Source organism: Nannospalax galili, unplaced genomic scaffold (assembly GCF_000622305.1).
Source record: "Nannospalax galili isolate Female #2095 unplaced genomic scaffold, S.galili_v1.0 scaffold430, whole genome shotgun sequence".
Lineage (NCBI taxonomy): Eukaryota > Metazoa > Chordata > Mammalia > Rodentia > Spalacidae > Nannospalax > Nannospalax galili.
This window is the reverse complement of record NW_008328607.1, coordinates 1,424,719-1,433,552: the sequence shown is the minus strand read 5'-3', so window position 1 is coordinate 1,433,552 and position 8,834 is coordinate 1,424,719.

The following is an 8,834-nucleotide window of genomic DNA, read 5'->3' as shown; positions in this document are numbered from 1 at the left end:
AAAAAAAAAAAATCAGTGGAACTTAACTAAGGGAAGCTGGTTGTTTCTTTTGATGATGAAGAATAAAGTTCAATGGCATCTAAAAGCAAAGTGACCCTTTCAAACCCAAGATGCTACAATTTCTACATAAGACAAGTAACAGGGCTGGGGATCAAGCTCAGCTAGTCAAATCCCTGATGTACAAAAGCATGAGGACCTGAGTTCATTCCCTAGAAGCCACGTAAAAAGCTGGGTATAGCCAGGTGCAGTGGTGCACGCCTTTAGTCCCAGGACTCAGGAGGTAGAGGCAGGTGGATCTCTGTGAGTTCAAGGCCAGCCTGGTCTACATAGTGAGTTCCAGGCCAGGTGGGGCTACAGGGAGACCCTGTCTCAAAAAGACTGGAAAAAATAAAAAATAAAAAAGTTGGGTATGTGTGGATGCCAGGCATTTTTGCCTGACCCTGCAGGATTGTAAAATAAACTGTCTCACTTTCAGTAAACAAACAAATGCAGTGAGATTCTATCTCAAAGAAGCGAAGTGGGTGGTGCTAACGAACTAAGACCCAAAGTTGTACATGCATGCATGCCTTCAAAAACACATGCACTCACACACATGAACATGCAGTCCCCCCTTACACAAAAGACCAGCAACAAAACCCCTTGGGGGTAGGTATATGGATGTGGTGAGATTGCATTGAGCTATCCACCTCTGCATCGGCACAGGATAACACATGGAAGTGTGTTTGTGTGGCTAAGAGCACATGGTTTTGTAGTTGGGAGAGATCTGAGTTTAAAATCTCCATTCACTTGTCTTTGGCTGCATAACCCTGGATATTTTATTTAGCTTCTCTAAGGCTTTGGAATATAGAGCTAATAGTACTAACTGCTCTCGGTGGTTGCTGTGAGGTAAGTAATCTACTAACAAGTATAATGGAGATGATGGAGGCAGAGTAGCTAATAGTCCTAGGTTGGTGCCTAGCCCTGCTTAACTAGCTCATAAATCATTTGGCTTTTATCTACACTAGTGGCCCCCAACGAGGTGTTTATTTTCAGGCCAAACAATATAACATAATAGTAATTATTTTTCTCTTTTAAACGGCGAATAAACCCTCTGGGGGAAAATTAGGGCAGTGAGAATGTTAATGCCTCAAATTTAGGTCCTCCACAAGCTGGCATTCCAGGATTCCCAAAACTATGGCCAGGTTCCTACTGTTCACTCTAAAGCAAAGTCCACTGGTGACAAGCTCTTCCTCCAACACATTAAGCATCCAAGTTCCTTGTTTGAAAAATGTGAAGAAATAGGCAGGAATCAACAAAGTCTTTAACACAAAAGGACCAGGATGAACAAACAGAAAACAGACATTATTCAGGGTACAGAAGGAAACAACAACCTCTAATTGGCATCTTAGAGATGTCCACAAAGGTAAGGCATCTAGGAAACAAGAAAAATAAGAGAACAGAGCTCTTGGAAATGAACATTGGATTAAATTTTTTCTTAACAGAAAGAATTGAAAGCTAAAAATGGGGAAAAAAAAGTCTCACAACAAAAATTTTAAAAAGGCAAAGGAAGAAATTGAAAGAAAATTTAGGGCTGAAAGGATCAATCTAGAAATCAATCTCTGACCAACTCAAAGATGAGGGCTGGGGGCATAGTTCAGTGATAGTGTGCTTAACATGGAAGGAGAGGGAAGGATGGACAGATACGGGGAGAATAAGAACGGAGGAGAGGAAGTTATGAAGGAAACGTAACAATTTCCCCAACCTGAAGGTCTATCTTCACACTATAAAAGTGATCTTGAATGCTTTGCCCCGTATGTGTTAAAGGAGGCATATTAGAACACATCACTTAATTCTCGCAACAGAACTCTATTCCACAATCAAGGAAAGCAAGGTCACAGGCCAGTAGACAGTAGTAGAGCCAGGCAGGCTGTTCCAGCTTGCACTGTGAGTCATGTGGCACATGACCTCTCAACTGCTTAGCTACAAGGCAAAACCCCAGATTTCTTCAGGACTAGCACTGGATGCTAACTCAAAATGGTTCAACACCATAGTATGTCTGAGAGAAACTATTTCCATGTGGAAGTTTATCCCAGCCAAATTATCAATGAAACATGAGGGAGACTCGGGGACCTTTTAAAACTAAGACTTGGAACACTTACTTCCCATAAGACCTTTCTTTGTAAAGTATTTGGTGATAGAACTTCAAAAACAAGGGAGAGAATAAAAAAAAAGTTGTAAGAGAACTATCCTGGAAAAGATGTTTGACCCATTTTGGAGAAAAATGACGAAAGGTTTCAGGTAGGAAAGGGCTCTATGTTGTTAGCATTGTTCAGAACTGGACAAGCCTTGAAGGTCTGATGTTAAGAGAAGCGAAGGGGTGAAGGTGGTTTTAAACTCCAGGAAACACGGAGCCACAGAGGAAAGTAGGATCTAGCTACAATTTTGGAAGGTGGAAAGAGACGGCTTAGAGACTGCTTTTCCTCACAGGAACTCTGCACTAATGGGTCTTTAAGTTGCACACATAGTGCTTTGATACCAACATCTGTATCTCTGCTTCAGTTTATTTTTTTCTGGAAGTATGATTTCATTTTATCTTCAGACAGTGCTACACAATAGATCTAAATATCACTGTAACTGTACATTGGAACCCCAGGAATTGCACTCAGATAATACAGGTAAAAAGCAGCAGCGGCCAGGAGGAATGAGTCCAGAGGCTGATCCTTATGAGAAGGCCCAGTAGGTGGTTTTTGTTCTCCCTTTACTACACTTTTCTGGTTCTCTACAATGGGCATTGCTATGGTTTGAATATGCCCCCAATCTCTTTCAAACTTGACCTTTCAGTACTTTTAAGAAGTGGGGCCTTAAGGGAAGTTATTCTAAGGGCAGAAGGGAACTAGTTTGACTGGCTTTGATCTTCCACTCTTGTGCCATGTGAGGACAGCAACAAGGTCCCATCTTGAGAGGAGAGCAGTCCTTGCCAGGCACTGACTGTGCTGGTAACTTAATCTTGACCACTGAGCCTCCAGAACTGAGAAATTTCTATTACAAATTACTGGGTTTCAGGTATTTTGTTGAGGAATTACAAATGAACTAAAGTAGACATACATTAACTTCCCTCAATCCTGTCCCCCTTCGCCACCCCCTCCCAGTTCCATGTAGCCTGGGCTGGCCTTGAACTCTCTTGAACCCTCCTTGTAGATGATCTTGAACTTCTGCTCCTCTGGCCTCCACCTTCCAGTGTTGGGATTACAGGTGTGCACCATCCTGTTTTATGTGGTGCTGGAGATCAAATTCAGGGCAAGTACTCTATTGAGCTACATTCTCAGCCTCCCCTTGTTTTCAAAGATAGGGTTTTGCTATGTAGCCCAGGCCGAGCCTGAACTCATGATCCCCCCCATCTCAGCTTCCTGAGGTGAGACTAAAAGTTAAAAAAAAAATTATTTTCTGAGATTTTCACGCATACATTACTTTGCTCATATTGGCCTTGCAATCCCCCTCCATTCCTCACTCGCTCCTCTCAGTGGTCTCCCCACCCAAAAGTACTCCTCCTACTTTCAAGATACACATTTCTTTTTCTTTTTGAGACAAGGTTTCTCTTTAGCCCCAGCTGGCCTGGAACTCAGTGTGGCATCACATCCAGCTTATTTTTTTAAAAAAAATTATATTATCATTAATTTTATGTGCATGAGTACTGCCTGCATGTGTGTAAGTGGACCAAGTCATGCAGGTTAGAAGGTGGCATCAGATACCCTGGAACTGAAGATACAGATGGTTGTTAGCCATCATGTGGGTGCTGGGAATCAAATTTGGGTCCTCTGCAAGTGCAGTCAGTGCTCTTAATCAGAGCTCTCTCTCCAGCCCGACTTTTTATTTATGTGTATGTGTGCACGAGAGTGCCCTCAGAGGCCAAAAGCGGAAATGATAGCCAATGAAGCAGTTATAGGCAGTTGTGAGCTGCCCAATGTGGGTGTTGGGAACTGAACAAGGCTCCTCAGCAAGGGCACTAACATATTTTTAACTGCTGAGCCATCTCTCCAGTCCCATGATCTTAATTTTTGGGACTAGTGGCTCATATTATGATAAACTAAAGTAATGTGATTAGGAATTAGGTTTACAAGATCTATTATTTCTGGTCTAATTTCTTTTCTTCTTCTTTTTTTTTTTAAATGGGCCCGAACTGTTTTAAACTAATTTTGTGAGACCCCATTCTTCACATTACACAGTAAGCCAAAAGCCTTATGGTGCCTGGCCCAGCACACCCTCCTTGCCTTTCCCTCCACAGCCTAGAGTCATCTTTACCCCAGCAAGTCTTCCTGAAGCCAAGTGAGGGACAGTGTCAGGTGCCAGAAAAAAGTTTCAGAGAGTTGCAACTCCCGTGGGTGGAGCTGAAAGTTTCTAGATGTCCTCTGTCAGATCTCTGAAAAGAAGGCTTAGAAAGGCAGCCCCCAGTTGACCCTGCTCCTCCCCTCACACCACCATTATTTCACCATCGAAGTTCAAGGTCAGTGTAAGCTCACATGCTGAAATTGTTATTCAACCTAATTTTAATTGGTAAGTCAGTCTTCATGAGCTGTGGCATTAACCACCCTCTTCCAAACCCAAAAGTAGATCCTGTGTAGGTGTAGCCTCCACTTTGAAAAATAACAGAGCTGTGTAGTCACTTCAGCTGAGGATGGAAGGCAGCAAATAGTTGTTTTCAAAATAAGGTTTATTCATCATTTAAAATGAGCTCATGTCAAGCTCCTTAAAGATAAATCAACTGAGGGGGCTGGAGAGATGGCTCAGTGGTCAAGAACACTTACTACTCTTCCAGAGGCCCAAGGTTTGATTCCCAGCACTCAAATGGCAGCTCACAACCATCTAAGTACAGTTCTAGAGGATCTGATTCCCTTTTTTGGTCTCCATGGGCACCGCATGTACATGGTGGCACACATACACACATGCAGGCAAAACACTCATACACCTAAGTCTAGAAAAAAAATGTGGTAGGAATGAACGTCTGAGCAGTCACTGACCTCATGTTGAAATTCTTATCTCCAAAATGATGCTATTAGAAGGGGCTTTGGAAGATAAGCTCATAGGCATGGAATCCTCAAGATTAGGATTAGTGCCCTTTATGAACAAAATCCAGATGACTCTCTTACCACTTTTTACTAAGTGAGGCTATCAAGTATTCAATCTGTAGGCCAGAAGATCCTCACCGGAATCTGCCACAAGGGCACCCTGTCCATGGTCCTCTAGCTTCTAGAACTGTCAGAAATAGATTTCTGTATTTTTTTAAGCACTTAAAAAAACTAAATTACATTTAGTTAAAATTTTACCTTGTATTTCACCTTCATGTACATAGGTGCACCATGTGCAAGTAATGCCCATGGAGGCCAGAAGAGGGTGATAGAGCCCCTGGAACTAGAGTGACACCAGTCCTCTTAGCCACTGAGCCATCTCTCTAGTTCTTATTAAGTGTGTGTGTGTGTGTGTGATTTGTGGAGGTTGGAGGATAACTTTTGGGAGTCAGTTCTTTCCTTCCACCATGTGGGTCCCGGGGATAGCACTCAAGTTTTCAGGTTTGGTGGCAAGCACTTTTATACTTGCTAAGTCATGTTGCTGGCTCTGGTTTCTGGTGTTTATAGCCATCCAGTCTACAGTGCTTTGTCATAAAAGCTGAGTGGACCAGAATATTAGTAGTTGTGCTAAAACAAAATGTCCCCAGATTTCTGGTGGTATTACCAGGGGAGGGGCCCACCAGTTCACACAGCTCGTTTGCCATAGACACCAAAGTACATGCTTGGTAAAGGAGAATTCTGCATAAACACCCTCCTACTTAGAAGCAATGCTTTACAATCATATTTATTTTGTTTGTGCACATGTGCATGTGAGTCATGGGGATATGAATGGAGATCAGAGAACAATATGAGGGAATTTTCTCCCTCCACCATGTGGGTTCTGGGGATGGAACTCAAACAAGTACCTTCACTCTTTACCCTTAGCCACCTAGTCAGTCCGCTCTTTTACTTTTTCCCAGTGTGTACCCCAGTGTACAGAGGACCTGGCAGTGACTGAGGTACCTGCCTTCCAGGAGTAACCATGAAGAGGCTCTTGCTCCATTCCTTCCCAATGCTCTGATCTCAATGACAGAGGTCAGACCTTGGAAGTCTGCGCAGTCTGGAGCAGACACTTGAAAGGCACCATGAGACCTATAATCCCGACTGCACTGGTTTCAAAGGGTGACATAGACTGGGGCAACATTCCATTCTTTTCCTGATGAGAATTCACCCAGAGGGCCACAATCAGGAGTTGGGAGCTCTGGGCTGGCCAGCAGAGGCTGATAGATTGGTGGTTCTGGGAGCCTTGAGTGTAGGGCACAATAGACGACCATGGAGCCACCTGAGCTCACTGGTCTCTAAAATTGCTTGCTGGGGCTTTAAGCCCTATAAGTATTTTCCTGTTTTATCCAAAACTAGAGTTATTATTTGGACTGTTTGATAAAGACAATCACTATAAATCAGTATCAGGTTTCCTAGGTCTTTGCTTTTCATCAGCTAATGGCTGTGACACGGCTGAAAATAAACCTCACTTTGCAGTTTCCTTTTTCTACTCAGCGACAGCTCTGAAAGCAGGCTCCATAATGAACATCTGACCATCCACCCTACTCAGGCACTGAGCCAACCCACTTCACACCCTTTCCAGCACTGTTGGGAACAGGTTCAACTTAATGTTTTTGATGTTAGGAGGGTGTGAAAGTGGTTCACACTTCACGGAAACTGTAGTTTTGAATTTGGATCTGTTTCCTGCTAGTGACAGGCAGTTTGATACACAATGGCAGCATCCTGCCAGTCTTGCCACTATGGGGTAAACAACACATGCCACAGTGAATGGTGTTGCTAGGCCAGGTGACTTAACACTGTTTTCGCACCTGTCCCCTCATCTTTGATTTTAGGTGAGCACAGGGAGGTCTGCTAAGGTGTCCAGGTTCTCACTGCCAGTGGGGGTTCCCACTTGGGCTGGGGCGGGGGGTTTGCAGTGATGTGGAGTGGGTTGAAAAGCAGTTTTCTCAGGAAAGCCTTGAGGATTCCTAGGAACTGTTCATGGCCAGGAAAACCAACAGCACTTCTGTCTAGTTGAAAATGTTAGACAAACTCACTTGTTTTCACTCCAGGTTGATCAGCAGCAGTTAACTGTAGAACTTCATTAAAATAGAGCTGGGGCCCCCTCCCAAGAGATGTGTCTCAGTTGCTCTCAAGTAATGGCTGGTTGCTTGCATTGTGCCCTCATCTCACTGCAAGATTCTGAAGACCAGATGGATCAGAGAATCTATGGCTGGAAGAGGGCCTTAGCACTGGAGTATTCAAGAGCTGAGCTCCACCACTAATAGGCAATGGTGTGAATACTACCCATTCCTGGGTACAAAATGGGACAGAAACTCCCGTCAAATTTCTGAGATGTTGAAGATGCTTTATTAGTGCACACTAGGAACATCAAAGTGCAAATATCACCTTTGAGAAATGGAGTCCACGATTTTTGAAATCTAACAGTTTGTCTAACTGGTAGATCAACTGTTCCAACTGCAATCTAGGTTCTTTTTTTGTTTTAAATATTTTATTTTTTTGGTCTTTTTGAGACAGGTCTCCCTGTAGCCCCAGCTGTCCTGGAACTCACTATGTGGACCAGGCTGGCCTTGAACTCACAGAGATCCACCTGCCTCTGCCTCCCGGGTGCTGGGATTAAAGGTGTGCACCACCACACCCAGCTTTATTTATTTTTAAAGTGTATGAGTGTATTGCCTGCATGTGGGTAAGTGCGCCCATGTCATGCAGTGCCCGCAGAGGTGGGAAGGTGGTGTAGGATGCCCTGGAACTGGAGTTAGAGACAGCTGTTACCCGCCATGTGGGTGATGGGAATCGAACCTGGGCTCTCTGCAAGAGCAGGCAGTGCTCTTAACCGCTGAGCCACCTCTCCAGGCCCTCTTTTTGTTGTTGTTTTTTTTGAGACAGTCTATGTAGCTCAGGCAGGCCTCAGACATGGACTCTCCTGCCTTCATTCTCCTGACTGATGAGACTACAGGCTTGCACCATGCCTGGCATCTTTCCTCTTACAATGTAAGTTACTGTTCTACAAGTTGCACTGTCTGTTCTCTTTACATAGGAATCAGAAGTTTTGAATGAGAATGGAGAACCTTCCCCAGTGCTCACTTCAGCTGTGCAGCACAGACCTCAGGATTCTTACGTTCCAGAACCAGTGTGCACTCCATAGGAGCTGACTTGTTTGGAGGCTCAGCGTTCTTTGTGGGGCTCACTAGACACAGAGCCTCCCTTGGGAAGCCCTCTACTGCAGGACAGGGATTGCTGCCCAACGTGTGCCATCAAATTTCCACCCTGTGAGGAAAACACAGGGCTAGGGGTGGATGCCCAAAGACCTTCATGAGATTCACCTAGATCTGGAGGTAGGATTCATAATGAGGCAAGTGAGGTGGGAGGGGTGCTGGGCAAAAGGTCATGTAAAATTGGAGTGCCCTTAGAATATGTGAGGGATGGGATGGGTGTGGTAGCAGGGGATTTCTGTGAATTCCAGGCCAGCCTGGTCTACACAGTTCAAGCATTTAGAAAAATATTGGCACCCTGTCAAGACAAAGTAAAGCGCAGAGTTCTGGCAGAACTAAAGTTATACAGTATTATATGGCACATCAAGGAGGTCAATCTGCAGAAAGCAGGGTGGAGCAGATCCACAGACAATGGCAAGAACCATATGGCCCAAGAAAGAGAGGGCAGAGCAAATTTCAACCTGATTTTATTTGTGTGTGTTACTGGAGATTTAACCTCAGGTTTTGTGCACATCATTTAAGGGCTCTTTCCAGAGTA